This window comes from Camelus bactrianus, chromosome 26 (assembly GCF_048773025.1).
Source record: "Camelus bactrianus isolate YW-2024 breed Bactrian camel chromosome 26, ASM4877302v1, whole genome shotgun sequence".
NCBI classification, from domain to species: Eukaryota; Metazoa; Chordata; class Mammalia; order Artiodactyla; family Camelidae; genus Camelus; species Camelus bactrianus.
The window spans coordinates 24,620,680-24,636,785 of NC_133564.1; the positions used below are offsets into that span (position 1 = coordinate 24,620,680).

Consider the following 16,106-nt stretch of genomic DNA (forward strand, 5'->3'; position numbering starts at 1 on the left):
TCTGTCACCGAGCTGACCTGCTCTTACTGACAACTCTGCCCTCCTCCCTCAGTGATAAACCCTTCCAAGTCAGAGACCATACCCTTTGCAACTTTAACACCCTGCTTTCTCCACACTCTCTCTGGTTCACAGTGGGCCATCAGTAAAGCTTTGCTAACTGAACCCAACAATAATTCCAGGGCAGACGGGAGGAACTGGGAAATGGTATGGCTTCCAGGGCGACCAGATGTAAAATTTATTCTCTCTGAATCCCTGGGCAGCCAGCTACCTTTTGTGACAGTTGGCAGTATCAGCATCACCCCACCCTCAGGTCTCATCCTTGCCCCTTAAAACATACACAAAAATGGTGCTCCTTAAACTTAGCCATTCACTGCTTAAGTCAAGGACTTTCTCCAATTTGAGATTTTCAGCAGAATAAATTGAGCCAATGCCATTTCTAGGCAGCCAAAAGGAAACAGAAAAGAGGCTTGCTTAAAGCTTCATTCAGCGTGCGCTTCATTTCCCATTTATCTCCTATATTAAAACCTTTTGAAAGCAGAAGTTACGTCTGATTATTTTATTTCCCACAGCTTTCGATAGCTTTCAATATAAACGGCACAGCGCTGGAGAAGACAGGGTAAAATGAACACGGCCCCTTGGATTTTCCAGAGGAAAAAAAAAGACATGTAGATGGAAATGTAATAAAACCTCTGTAAGTACGTGACACAACCTACGTCAGTTGTGGGAGCCCAGCTCTGTTCCACAGCCGTTTGCATACTCGAGTCACAGCACAGTCACAAGCACCAGCTCTGGGCAGAATCTCCGTTCTGTTGTGCACCCTGGGTTAGCCCCTTGATCTCCGGGCCCTCACCTATAAAGAGAAGATAACATCCCTCAATGAGAGGGTGTCCAGCACTTAGCTTGGTGCCCTGTTAATGGTTCCTATTTTATTGTTGTCGTCATTAGGTGGGTCCTCAGTATATTTGAGATGGGAGCAGATATTCTAAATTAAATCAGGACACTATTCAAATATGGGTGGGTTTGGCAGTTTGGAGAGGTATAATGGAAGAGATCACATCTGAATATATGTGTAGACAAGAAACAAATTAGTAAGCAATTTGTTAAAACTTAGGACGGGCGCCTAAGCAGGACATTTTCTTGGCAAAACAGGACAGGTGGGGAGGAGGTCTAGACTCTGCCCACCACATGGAACAGGAGAGGGAGGATGTGTCTGGCCACTGACAGAGGGTCAGCTCTCAAACCTCATTTAGGTTCTAGGTGGCAGCAAGTTCCCACCTGGAGAAGGAGACACAGCCTAGGAAATTCAGGTAACCGGTGCTCCTGAGTCTGGATCTTAATGCCCCGTCCAGAATTCCAGCTCCCAGGAAGAGAGATCAGCAAGAACCTCACAGAAAGTGCTGTTGGGTGGTGATGCAGCCCTGGGTTTCTCTGAGGCTCTGGACACCCCAACCCCACCCCATAGGATTGGCTGCCAAGCACAGCTGGGACCAAGATGGGAACCTGAGGGGGTCAGCTGAGGGCCAGGGTTCCTAAATCCACAGGAATCGGGCGGGGGGTGGGGTGCTTAAACTCTGTAATTACTTACTGCCTGAGCACCACCTGAGGAACCTGCACTGAGGGGTGAGGATGAATGAAGTCAGTGGTCCCAGCTATGAGCAGCTGCTAGAGAAAGGGTCAGGAAGACGGGATGCTGAATTCAAATAGGCTGAATTATCCATCATCAATGTTTGTCGACTTTCTTCCTCCCAGAGGAGTCTTTGTACAGAGGGACAGCTACCTGTGCAGATAGACACATACTGTTCACTTGCAGATATTTTTATAGTATCGTCACCCAGCACTTAACATGACGCTGTGTAGACTCCAAAACCTTTCACAAAAACTAGGCTCACTTGTTCCTTAGAATAACCTGTGAGGTAGAAAGAGAGGTGATTTTTATGCCCATTGAATAGAGGAGACCTTAGCCATGTTACACATTCCATAGTGGGAGCAGAGGACAAAGCCAGTATGATGCCTGAGAGAATTTGAGAAGATGTCACAACACTTGGTTTGGGTCTTGAAAGGAGGAATAGAAGTTTGCCTATCATAAATGAAAGATCACTTTCTCTGGACATTGGTCATTTGCCCCATTAAATGGACCCCAACCCGTCTGCCCAGCTGTTGGACCAAGAGCAGGAGCGACATACTGGTTCCAATAGAATACCCTCATGGGACCAGTGTCCTGGGGCTCGCGTGTGACCTCCGATCTTAGTTTTAATGTAATGTCTTCCAAAGCAATTAAAAATACTTGACTCATGGATTGACATTGAATTCCCTTCTCCGTACCCAATTAAAAAATAATGATAACAGTCTTATTAGATCTAAAATAAGCCCAGATTAGAAACAGCCTGTTTAAAAATCAATAAACTTTTCCTAATCCCTGCAGTAGAAAAAGAAAGAGGCTCCTCTCTGTCTTCCCTAAAAAGTCAGTATTTACATAAAGCAGCGCGTTGCCGGAATCGGAGACGCAGAGGTGCCCGATGTTTCACCCAGCTGCCTGCACCCCCTGAATCCTTCAAGACTTATTTGGCTATAACTAATCTTAGCTCCAGGCTTGCTTACATTTTTGGGTGACCCCTTCGCCTGGAATGCTTCTCGGTGTTCTCATTAGGCTGTCTTCCCAGCCCCCAGTCCTGGCTCTCCCTTTGTTTCAGTTACTTTCCGACCCGCCATTAGTAATCTTGACTGCTCCCAGCATCCAGGCCGGGCGTGTTCCCCATCACGCTGACACTCCGTCCCTGAACCGGACCCAGGCCGACTCTCCCACAGCCAAGTGCCTCTCCTGCTCTTCTTGGATACTTCCAGTTAGATTTTGGGGGGTTAATTCTTCTTCTTTCTTTCTTTTTTTTAATGGAGGTACTGGGGATTGAGTCCAGGAGGACTTCATGCATGCTAGGCATGTACTCAGCCACTGAGCTAAACCCTCCCCCCAATTCTTTTTCTAATTATGAAATATTTTTTATGCTTTTTATCAAAGACCATAAAGAAAGATATTAGGAAAACCCTCATAACCCACATTCAAACACTGCTATTTTTCTAGTGTAATCCTTATTTAAAATATACTTTATTGTATGTTTCACTGAAAAAAGTAATATATCTCTTGAGATGATGTGATGAGAATGGCACTTAACTTTTGCGATCTTTTCCCCCTAAATTCATAACCCCAGTCTAATCATGAGGGAAAGCATCAGACAAACTCCAACAGAGGGACAGTCTACAAAATATCTGACTGGAACTGCTCAAAACAGTCAAGGTCATCAAAAACAAGGAAAGTCTAAGAAACTGTCACAGTCTAGAGGAGCCTAGGGAGACATGACCACCAAGTGTACTGTGGTGTCCTGGATGGGATCCTGGAATGGAAAGAGGACATTAGAATGAAAACTTTAAAAATCGCATTAAAAAATGGACATTAGTTGATAATAACGGTTTATTATTTGTGACAAATATAGGATGTTAGCAGTAGAGAAAATGGTACTGGATCTATGGGAGCTCTGTATTGTCTTTGCAACTTTTCTGTAAATCTAAGCCTATTTTCAAATTTAAAGTTTTTTTCTTTTAGTTTTATTGAGCTGTAATTGCCATACAGCATTGCATAAGTTTAAGGTGTACAGCATAATGATTTGACTTACATACATCATGAAATGATTATCACAATAGGTTGAGTGAACATCTATCTTCTCATATAAATACCAAAGAAAAGAAAAAGAAAAAAAATTTTTTTTCCTTGTGATGAGAACTCTTAGAATTTGCTCTCTTAACAATGTTCATACAGAACAACATTCATATATAACATACAGCAGGGTTAATTATATTAATCATATACAACATTATAGTCCTAGTACTTATTTATAACTAGAAGTTTGTGCCTTTCGACCCCTTCATCCAAGTTTGGGGGAAAATTCAGACAACACAAAAGTGTGTAAAATAAAAGGCAATAGTCCTCTGCTTAGATCGCCCCACCTCACAGTTGGCACCAGCCTTATTTTCTTTTTTTTTTTTTCTTTTTTTTTTTTTTCAGCCTTATTTTCTGGAAATGTTTCCTCTTAATTGCAGCTCACACTGCAATACAGTTTTAAATCCTGGCGTTTTTGTGGAGCGTTATAGCACAAGCATTTTCCCATGTCCTTAAGAACTCTTCTTAAAGACAGTTTTATAGGTTGCATAACATTCATTGCACTGTTTTCTTGCCTAAAGTACTTGCGATCCAGTTCTTAGTTTCCAGATTTGCTTTCATTACCTGTGTTTTAGAAAGTTTCCTCCTGCAAAGAATTGCTCTCCTTCTTTCTCCTAGCAACGAGGAAGACAGCAAAATCTTCATCCAGGCTCTCCCGGGGCCTCCAGAAACCTCATTTAGTCCACCGTGTTTCAACAGAGATCGGGTTTCAAGCTTTTCTTTTCGTGATCTCTTCTTCCTGTACCTTCATTTCTCACGAGTTGGGGATTTCTAATCCATTGGCGATAACCCAGGTGCTATCATGGCTAATGGCTAAAATGTGGATTGTTTGAGCCCTGATGTACTGGACTGAAGTGTCCTCCGCAAATTCAGATCCACGTGGAACCCCAAAACAAGACTTTATTTCAAAATGGGGTCCTTGCAGATGTAATTCATTCAGTAAGATGAGGTCATACTAGATCAAGGTGAGCCCTGAATCCAATGACTGGTGTCCTTCTAAGAAGAGCACGTGAAGACACAGACCCAGAGAGGAGGATGCCACGTTAGGGCGGAGACAGATTGGACAGATGTGTCTACAAGCCAAGGAATGCCAGGGACTGCTGGCACCACTGGGAGAGAGGCGGGGACGGGATCCTCCCTCGGGGCCCCTGGGAAGGAACCAACGCTGCTGGTACCTTCATTTTGGACTTCCAGCCTCTGAAAAGGTGAGAGAGCAAATTTCTGTTGTTTTAAGGCACCCAGGCAGTGGTATTTTTGTGTCAGTCCTCGCAAACTACATACAGCAGGCTGTGGCCTCAGAGGGACGTGGGTCTGGGCAGAGCTCTGGCACTTGAGTGGGGAACAGGGCAATGGTTGTCACTGTGGGGCGCAGTGAGGTATTTGGTGGGGGTGGGCATGGAGGGGAATCCACAGAGATCACAGGTGTCAGGCACTGAGCAAAAATCCAATCAGAGCACAGGTGTTTCGTGTCATGTCCTTTCCCTACCATCCTCCCCACCTGATGGCCATTTCTTTCTGATTAGACAGAAAGAGGACCACAAAGATCACTTTCCTCCCTTTTATCTGCAACCATAGTATTTCTAGAAGATTCTAAGTTGTTGTTTGCCAGTATATGCCTTTAATACACAAAGCCTCCAGGTTGCAGACCTGTTTATTTCAAAGCTTTGGCCATGACAAAATTAATTACTTCAGCACTTCATTTCTTAAACATTACTTACGGTGAATTTGCTTTGCCAATGTGTGCACACCTTGTTGCCATGTGTGTTTTCCACTTTTTCTAAAATGAGCTTATATTAGTCTTACAGAGAAAACATTTTTATAAAATTTCCTTTAAAAGGTGGGGGAGCTCAGTGTTGCATCTGCTGTAAAAACTGATTGCTAATGGAGAGATTCTCCTCAGATAAAAGGAGGCTCAAGGTTGGTGAGGAAAGCATGAGTAGGTTGTTGGCGATAACATTTCAGTGCATCAGACCTGGGGACCTCTCAGTGGTCCAAGGAGTCATTGCCTGTGCAGGGCTGTGAGGTTCCACGAGGTCCTGAGGCGAGCGTGTGCTGAGGGATAAATTCCTCTTGCAGGGCTGGGGTAGGGGCGATGCTAGAGAACAGAAACTTGAAGGAGCTTGGTGACTTTTCAGACAACGATGGGGTCACGATGGCAAGAGAAAATACTTCTCAGTCTCTCCCTGGGCTGCTGTGAATGAAACCCGGGGTGGGGATGAGGTTTGTGGGCAGAGCAGAAAGCTCCTGTGGTTCACCACAGGAAGGCGGGCCACACCTGCCAAGAGGCCCCTGCGTGTCCTCCGAAGGTCCCAGCATTGCTTTCTGTATTTGTTATCCGTTGCTGTGTAACCTCAAAACTGAGTGTCTCAACACAACCATAAACATTTACTACCTCAGCGTCAGTGAGGGTGAGGGGTCCAGGAGTGAATCAGCAGGATTGTTCTGGCCTGGGATCTCATGAGGGTACAGCCAGAATGTCTGTGGAGGCCGCAGGCGTGTGAAAGATTTCTTTCCCAAAGGCTCGCTCACACATCTGGTGAACTAGAGCTGGCTGGGAGGCCTCGGCTCCCTGCCAGGTGGATGCCTCCACAGGGTTGGCTTCCCCCAGAGCAAGGGATCCAAGAGAGCACGGCAGATGCTGCGGGGCCTTTTAGGACCTCGTCTCGGAAGTCACTCACTGTATCATTTCCACAATGCCCTACTGGTTACACAGGTTGGCTCTCTTCAGTGTGTGTGGTGGGGGGAGGCTATACAACCAGGAGGGGAGGACCGCTGGGCACCCTGTTGGAGGCAGCCTGAGCGAAGCCACGAGTGTGGCTGCATCCCTGGATGTGTGGCTGACTGAGTCCCTGGAAACCTTACCCCGACAGCAAGGCACAGGAAAGTTTTCCTGGGCTAGAAGTAAACATCTTTCTCTCACACACACACACACACACACAAACACACACACACACACACACACACACATAAACACACACACACACACACTATACCAGCAGCCTCACACTCAGGTCTGATTCTCTCCTACCACCTTCCCAACCATCTGAGTATCCACTAGGGTGAGATAGGAGCTATGGGTCCACCCAGGGCGGTGCTAGATTTAGATGCAGATCCACAGCCCTCTCAGCTCGGAGGCCTCATTGCTCTGAGCCCATAGAAAGCTAAAGGGGCCTCCTACCCAAGCTCAAGTCCTCAGCTATCCCTCCAGCCCTGCTGCTGACTTGGCCTCAGGGCAGAAATAGACACTTGGCTCTAGACAATAATCTTTGTGAATGTTTATACCTGGTTGGGCCACAGTATCCTGCATCAAGGCATTGCCAACATGCAGTGAGGAGCCTCTAGTGGCCACCGGGAGGCAGGTGAGGGACGTGGCCAGGCATGGAGTTCGCAGGGCTAGTGACTGGCTGAAGGTCTGGCCAATCTGGTGGAACAGCCTGGGACCCCAGCGATCCTGGCCCACCTGCCTGCCTGGGGACAGGCTGGAATGATGCAAAAGGAGCCAGTCATTGACACTGAAGACTTCATTCCTTGGTTACCGCCAGGTCTGAAAGCCTGGCCTCATGAACTAGGGCCAATAGCCCTTTCTGCTTCCTTGTCCAGCAGCTGGAAGCAAGGAATCAGAAGAGTACCTTTCCTGTGCATAGAGATGCGTGGCCATCAATACAGATTTCAGGGGGGAGGGTATAGCTCAAGTGGTAGAGCTTAGCATGCATGAGGTCCTGGGTTCAATTCCCAGTACTGCCTCTAAAAAAAATTAAAAAAAGAACATCTAATTACCTACCCCCCACCCCACCCCCCAAAAATAGATTTCAAGACTTTGGCAGGAAACTCCAGCCCCTTCCTGCTGTAGCTGCCTGCTATTTTTAACTTAATTCACTGTAGGAGTCCCCCCGCAAAAAGAAAATTCTGCACAGTCCACACAGGGAAGTCCACCCTCTCGCTTCTGATAGCCCTGCATGCCTTTATTTTAGACATTCACACAGTTCGGCTTCCGGTTGGTGACTGTGGTGGAGGAATGCTGGGTGCCAGGCTAGATTGACTCGGGGTGGGAGATCAGGGTGGCTAGTTAATCAAGTATTTTTAAAACCATCTCAAAAACTAGTTCTTTTGCAGTTTGCAGTGGCCAGGAGAAGAGTTGAAGGGGTGAGAGAACTGGTAGGAATGGGCAGGTACCTACGTGCCCTGTTTTCCCTTCAAGGCTTAACCAAGCTCCCTCCTCCCTCCACGTACAGATCCTCTCCTAGGGCCCTTGGCATTTAGGGCTCCCTTCCCTTGGGTGCTTTTTTATCTGGGCCACTCATTCATACATCATGTTAGAGATCTGCGGTGTCTGACTACAACATAAAATAAAGATTTTTAAAACTGAGGTGTAATATTGACACAGAGAAAAGCACAGTCTTATACAGCTGCTAAAAGCAGGGCAGGGAGTTTCTCCAAGTCTCCTTCCTGGAGGCCAACGTTAAACGGCAAAGGATCATTGCAGGGGCCGCATGGCATCTTTAGGTGTGAGTAGGTTGGTGTTTAGGAGTAGAATGTCTTCTCTCAAAACTGAAAACAGAAAAATCTCCCCCGTGGGTCCAGCCAAAGACCTCAGGTGTGCTGTCTCATCCAAGAAGTTGGCCAGTCCCTCCTGACAGCGTGGGGGTTTGGTTTGGTTTGGTTGTGGTTCCCCTTTTCTTTTTTTTTAATCAAAATGACTTACTCCTTTGGAGAAATGAGAAAAGCACAAATCGATGCAAATGAACAAGAAAGAATCACAGGAAGAGGGAAAAGATGGAAGAGGCATTTATCATAACTTATCAAGAGCAAAGGACAGAAACACATCTGTTAAAAAAAAAAAACCCAAACCTAAAATTCCCACACCAGGAACCATTTGCTGCATCCCCACTTTAGCACCCATCACAGTGATTGGCCCAGAGTCATTCCAAATTGTTGTTGTTTATCAAATGGTTGTTAGCCTTCCTGTTTGTAATTTAACGCTGTTTAATAACTGCTACATCTCGACTTCCCTTGAGTTATAGCCCGAGTTAGGCTGCAGTGTTCCAAATTGCCAGTAGGTGTCGCCAGCTAACACGATTCAGAGAAGCCTGAAAACGCAAAGTACATTTTCCCTATTTGAAAACTTTCCATGGAACCTTAATGTGGGCAAAGTCCAAATTCCTAACCAGGACATCCCAGGCCCTTCAGATTTAATCCAACCCCCTTTAATGGCCTTAGTTCTTACCAATTCAGGCACCCATTCAATCAATCAGTAAAGGCTTAGAGAACATTTGTTTTTTTTAATCAGGTGCTTTGCTGAGGGGCTGGAGATTGAAAAATGACGGAGATTTCACCTCTGCTCTGGAGAAGCTCGCTGCCCTTTCCACGTAGGAAAGCAGTTTAGCGCTAAGCTGCTATATTAAAGAGACATCTGTCTACACACACGCACACATGCACATACACACACAGTGGCTTAAAGAAGTTTCAGTTTATTTATTTCTCACACCAGACCAGAGTGGTCCAGTCTGGTGGGTCAGATGGGGATCTGGCTTCTTTCCATCTTGTTGTGCGTCACATCCGTAGGATGTTGTCCTTAATTGGTTGAACGGTCAAAGCTGGGTCATGATCATATCCATGCTTCAGCCGGGGAAAGGGGAAGAGAAAAAGAGAAGGCCAGGCAATTTCCTTTTGAGCACAGAAGGTGCATTGACCCTTTTATTTACATTCCAGAGTAAGGACCTCATCATGTGGCCGCATCTAGCTGCAAGGAAGTCTGGGAAATGTAGCCTTTAGCTAGGCAGTGGCATGCCCAGCTAGCAACAGGTTGCAACTACCACTCTGATCAGAAAGCATCTCTTTTTTTTCAAGCAACCCAACTTTGCTTTTAATTGATTCATGAAACAATTTTGGTATCTTCTACATTGCTGTCAATGGTGCTTACGCTGTGAGGGTTTAGGAAGGCCAGTTCATGGAAATTTGTGGTGAATAGTAGCAGTTTACTATGCACATTTCATATTCGTGAGACATATATATTAACTTGCCCATCAGAGATAGTAAAATATTATCACAGTGACAACGGAGTTGATAAAATTCAGCAAAATGAAACTTAGAATCCAGTTTATTTCCTACTCATGAGACTATGACATTTGAGTTGGCTTCTTGAGGGATGAGTATAAGTTGGTCAGGTGGGAAAGGAGGAAGAACATTCTAGAATGTGAATAGTGTGTGTAGAGGCCTGTTGTCATGACGAGGTCAGCTATTGGTACGATGATTATAGAGGGTGGGTATGTGTGTGGGGAAGGCAGGCAGGAGAGTAACTGGAATAGAATCAGATTTTGCTAAGCTTCCTACTCCAAACAAAGGAATTTGGATTTTACCTGGCAGAGCAGATGCTTTTGGGGTGCTCCCAGTGTAAGAGCCAAGCCCAGGTCCCAAACTTTCTGTCAGTCTATGTGGATGGGCTCCAGGCAACCAGTGGACACTACTTGACCCCGCTGTCTCACTCATGGGACAGTGAATGGGGATAACGTTGCAAGGCAGAGGTGTGTGTGTTGTTTTGTTCTTGTTGGAAATGACGTGTGAATGTTCTAAGGAATCCATAGAAAGGATCCAGAAGCCAGAGGTTGAGAACAGGAGAGAGAAGTGATGATGGACAGTTTTATGTTCCTCCAAGGGGCTCTTGTTCAAGAATCAAGGCAGGAACGAAGGACCTAGCTTTGTAGGAGGGACGGCACCCCTGCCCTAACTAGAGGACAAGGAGAGGAAACGGCAGGCTTTCATTTGGTGTTGGGAAGAAGAGGTCACAATTGCTGTCTTTCTATTTCCGTTTCTCTGTACAGTAGGAGCAAGATCATCTGCTGAGAGTCAGGTAGAGTGGGTTCGAAATTGTGCTCAAGAGAGTGAGTGAACCAGCAAAGCCTAGTAGTGCTACTCAGTGAGTCACCAATTTATACACTTATTCAATCAACAAATGTTCATTGAGATCAAGCAGAAAGGTAGGCAGTGGGGTATGCAGAGAAGAGTAAAACACAGCAGTCGATGACAGGGCTTTCCCATACAGTTGTACAAGTTGTGCACTGCCCAAAAGTGCCAGTGAGGAAAGGAGCACAGCTGAAATCCAGTTCATCCTTCACTAGACAAGCCCCACAGCAAATGGGCTACATTCATCCAGAGGGAGTGCCTTTATCAGCAAACTCAAAGGGGCAATGTGAAAGTTTGAGGCCCTGGTTAAGGGCTAGTTGCTCAAGGCCTTGGGAGACAAGAATGCTCTGTGAGGTAAGCACTGTAATTAAGGGAAGGCTCTGAGGGCAGAAAGGGAAGAGTGACATGAACCAATGAGTCAACGGAGAGTGAGCAGTTCTTTGAGGGGATGAGACTGAAATCCTTTGATGTAAAGTCAGCTTGGACATCCTTCTCTGACTCAGGGGCCCAGGGCCACCAGGGAGCGGGCAGAGAGCAGAGGGGAAGGGAGTCATTGACAGAGGTAAGGAAGCACATTTCACCATTTTGTTCTGTTTGGCTCTGAAAGTATTTATACTGCAGACATGCTCTGTCCCCATCGGGGACACCGATTCAGAGCTGGACAGGTGAACCCACAGAGGCTGGGCACCCAGGCCCCCCAAGTATAGCTAAGACTGGAATAAGATGCTAGTTAGCAGCAGCTCCCTCCCAGCTTTCCCAACCCCAATGGCAATGGGCCACCAAGGTGGGGTTGCTGGTGGGGGGTGGGGGAGCAGTTCTGCTCTGCAGGGAGCGTTTATTTTCACATTGAGCTTGTGTTGGTGAGGAGCAAGTCCAGGACGAGGACAGGGCTGAGGCTGGCCCTAGTTGCTGCTAACTCTGGAGGCTTGTTTCCTTTCTGGAGCCAGGGATTCTGCTCACCTGTCAAGTGCAGAAGCCCAAACCTTCTTGCTAGGCCTCTGGCAAGCTGTGTTTTTGATAATTATAAATGATTGATAATATTATGTATACTCACTTCATGGAGTAAAAACTCCTCACATTTGTTATCCAATCTGAGATGGGAGACAACTCAGTCAGGTTTGCAAGGGCCACCTCCCGGAGAAGGTCTTAGGTCATGATTCGGCTTAGGTCATGTGCCTGATTGGTTAACTTGGATGCAAAGCTAGGATGCAAAGCACTGTCTGCTGATTTCAAAATAACTGCTCTACTTTATGACCCAGAGAAAGGGAACAGTAACACCTGCTTTACAGCTGTGAGAATTAAATGAGCAAATCGACACGAGGCGCCTAGTAGGGCTCCCTGTGCATAACTCTACATGTTTATACTCAGAAACTCTCAGTTTCCTACTCCCTGCAACCAAGAGTGACCCACTGTGGGTAAACCACAGTGTAGAGACCAGGGCTGGTCCTGGTGCACAACCAGCTGTGTGTGTCACCGTCTGGGTCATCTCGCGGTGCCTGCCTGCTGCTTGGTGCTCAGAGATGGCTCCTCCAGCCATCGTGCTCCTCCTCTGACTCCTCTCTCGGTAAAAACTCGAAAGCAGCATGAATGAGAATTGGCACGGGGGTGGTGGGAGGGCGGGTAGGTAGGTTCTAAGGCCATCACCAATTACTACCAAAAACACTTAATCATTCCATTTTAATGTGGTGCTTCTCTGGACAGGACCAGAGACGACAGTCTAGAACAGACATGGGACTCAGTAAAGGATGGGAAGAGTGCCTCCTGCTACCTCGGACCTACCAGTTATAGGAAGTCCTACTAGACACCATGGTTCTCAGCCTTACCAGGCCCACCTCCCCCTTTTATAATAAATACACAACATTATTGTCACGAACTAAAAATTTAAACCACTATAATTTGCTTTTGATGGAGTATTGATGGGCAGGGACACAAGGGAGCCTTCCAGGGAGTTAGAAATACTCTGTATATTGATGTAGGGAGTGGTTACATGGCTATATTCATATATAAAAATTCACTGAACAAGGGATCTCTATAATTTTTTTATAAATTTATGTGAGTCTATAATTATCTCCATTATATTTAAATACAAAATCCAGGTAAATTTTATTTTATGTGTATTTTGCCACAATTTGTAAAAAAATGACATTTATTTCACTCCCATCAGATTGGCAGAAGTGGAGAAATTTAATACTATTCAATTTGGCAAGGAGGTGGAGAAAAGGGAAATTCTTAAACATGCGGGTAGAGCATTACTTAGTACAATGACTATGGGGAACAATTCGCTGTTTCCTGGTGGGATTGGAAATGGAAGTGCCCTGGAAGCCAGCAGTTCCACTCTCACACATGAATGAGAAGACATGTATGAGATACTCTTTGGAATATTGTTAGTGATGATACAATATTGAAAACAAAGTATTCATTAGTTTTTTTTCTTTTATTTAAAAAGTACTGTGCAAAAGTCAACACAGAACAGGAAATGTGGATAGAAATGTCAAGTTCAATTCCATGCTTTGAGGAACTGTTCACTGCCCAACAGGCACACCCATATCATTAGTTATTGTGGTTATTTAAGAATAACATCAAAATATTATTTTTTCTTTAAAAAAAAAATCACATTTCCATGGTGCCTGTCAGAACTGTAACAGACAGATAATGTTCTAGGCCATTCACACATTTCTGTCTATGAAAATGTGTCTACGGAAGCAAGCAGATGAGCCTTGGAGTTAGCTTTTACTGCTTTGCTAAAAATAGACACGTTCTCAGAATTCTTGAAGACACTAAGGAAGGCACTGCCCTGAGGAGCCAGGGGTGACTGTTGAAAAATATCAACGCAACACTCAAGACTCAGGGAGTTAAGAGGTGATGTGACGCTGGCACAATTATGGGACCAGGAATTGAACCCATCCCTGGGGCAATGTGCTACCATCCCTCAGTAACCCTAGCCCCCTCGTCCATGTGTGGTCCCCTCCCACAGTGAATCACAGCTGGTCCTGTGGGGCCGATAAAATATGATGGCAATGACATCATGTGACTTTCAAGGCTAGATCATAAACAGTATTGCAGATTCCACCTTGATCTGTTGGATCTCTATGGAGATCCATCTATCATGTTGTTAGGTGGCAACATGGACCTGTGGAGAGGTCCATACAGAGAGAAATCGGAGACCCCAGCTGTCACTCAGCACCAGCTTGCCAGCCATATGAGCCATATTGAAAGTGAATGTGGCTCTTCTCACCAAATTATTGCATTAATTATGTTCAGTTTTTGTATATCAATTATACCTCAGTAAAGCTGGGGGGGGGCAAAAAAAAAGAAAGCAAATCCTCTGGCCCCAGCCAGGCTTGCAAATGTCTACAGCCCAGATGACATCTGACTGCAACGAGAAAACCTGAGCTCGAACAACCCAACCAAACTGCTCCTAAATTCTTTTTAAATTCAATTTCTTTAAACAAAACACAACAACAAGAAAAACCATTTTACCCATTTCTTCCTACCCCTCACTTATGGTAACCAGCATTCGATTCCTCATATAAGAGAGGTCATAGCTGTATCTGTCTTCCTCTGTTCTGACTTATTTCACTCAGCATAATGCCCTCAAAGTCCACCCCTGTTGTTGCAAATGGCAATATTTCTTTCTTTTTTATGGTGGAATAATATTCTGTTGTATACATACAAAACAGTTTTTTTTTAATCCATTCACCCGTCAATGAACACAAGGTTATTTGACTATTGTAAATAACACTGCAGTGAATATAGGGGTGCATATATCTTTTTGAGTTAGTGTTTTCATTTTCTTCGGATACATATCTGGAAATGGAATTGCTGGATTATATGGTAGTTCTGTTTTTAAATTTTTTGAGGAAACTCCATACTGTTTTTCATAGTGGCTGCACCAATTTACGTTCTCACCAACTGTGCACAAGGGTTCCCTTTTCTCCACATCCTCACCAACACTTGCTATTTTTAGCCTTTTCAATGATAGCCATTCTAACATGTGTGAAATGATATCTCATTGTGGTTTTGACTTGTATTTCCTGGATGATAAATGATTTAGAGAACCTCTCATATACCTGTTGGCCATCTGTATGTATTCTTTAGAAAAATATCTTTGAAGGTCTTCTGCCCATTTTTAAATAAGTTTTCTTTGTTTGCTATTGAGTTGTATCAGTTCTTTATATATTTTGGATATTAACTACTTATCAGATACATGATTTGCAAACATTTTCTCTCATTCAGTATGTTGTCTTTTCATTTTGTTGATAGTTTCCTTTGTTGTGCAGAACTTTTTAGTTTGATGTAGCCCCACTCAATTATTTTTGCTTTGGTTGTTTTTGCTTTTGACATCAGAAGAAAAAAATTCATAGCCAAGACCTATGTCAGGGAGCTTACTGTCTATGTTTTCTTCTAGGAGCTTTATGGTTTCAAGTCTTATTTTCAAGTTTTTAATACATTTTGAGTTAATTTTTTGTATGGTGTAAAATAGTGGTCTAGTTTCATTCTTTTGCATGTGGCTGTCCAATTTTTCCAATACCATTAAAAATTTTTTTATTGAAGTATATTTGATTTACAATATTGTGTTAGTTTCTGGTGTACAGCATAGTGATTCAGTTATATATATATTCCTTTTCAAATTCTTTTTTCACTATAGGCTACTACAAGGTATTGAGTATAGTTCCCTGTGCTGTACAGCAGGACCTTGTTGTTTGTCTGAGTAATATAGTTTTAATTAGGGAGCATGATGCCTCCAGCTTTGCTCTTCTTTCTCAAGATCACTTAAGCTATTGAGGGTTTTTTATGATTCCACTCAAATTTTAGGATTGTTTGTTCTATTTCTGTGAAAAATGCCATTGGAATTCTGATACGGGTTGCATTTATCTGAGTTTTTGACTAGTAGAAACTGTGAGAAATAGTGAATGAGTACTGTTGTTTAAATTCACTGAGCTGTAGACTGATGATTTGTGCACTCTACCACGTATAACCAATACCTCAGTAACGAAGTTGTTAATTTAACAATCAACTTAATGTAGAATAATAATGCATACTATTATATTATTATAATAATAATGCAATAATCATCTCCATAAATGTGATAGCACAAATGTAGACAGACTCTAGTCTATTGAACTAGTGATTTGCATACTACAAACAGAACTGCCATTGGTGGCTTAATTTTCTGAAATAATGTATATACATCCAAGAACCTTAGCAAACTCCAAGAGGAATAAACTCAAAGAGATCAATACCCAGACACATCATGGTCCAGCTATTGAAAGCTAAAGACAAAGGGAGAATCTTGAACATAACAAGAGAGAAGTGGCTCATCACAAAACAAACAAACAAAATTCAATGAAATTAATAAATGATTTCTTATCAGAAACCATGGAGACCAAGAGCAGTGGAGTGACATACTGCTAGGGGGAAAAAAGACAGTCAGTCAATAGTTCTGTATTCAGCAAAGCTGTCCTTTAAAATGAAGGAGAAATGAAATTCACAGATT

At 44.0% G+C, this 16,106-nt stretch overlaps 1 long non-coding RNA gene across 1 annotated transcript in view; it reads left to right on the plus strand.

Annotated features, from left to right (window-relative positions):
* The window catches only part of LOC141575123 (uncharacterized), a 103,103-nt gene that overhangs the window by 11,618 nt on the left and 75,379 nt on the right, over window positions 1–16,106 (plus strand). Inside the window, exons 3-4 of the long non-coding RNA XR_012502479.1 lie at window positions 570–691; window positions 4,328–4,914. This is a non-coding gene — a long non-coding RNA (uncharacterized LOC141575123). The remainder of the gene's footprint in view (window positions 1–569; window positions 692–4,327; window positions 4,915–16,106) is intronic.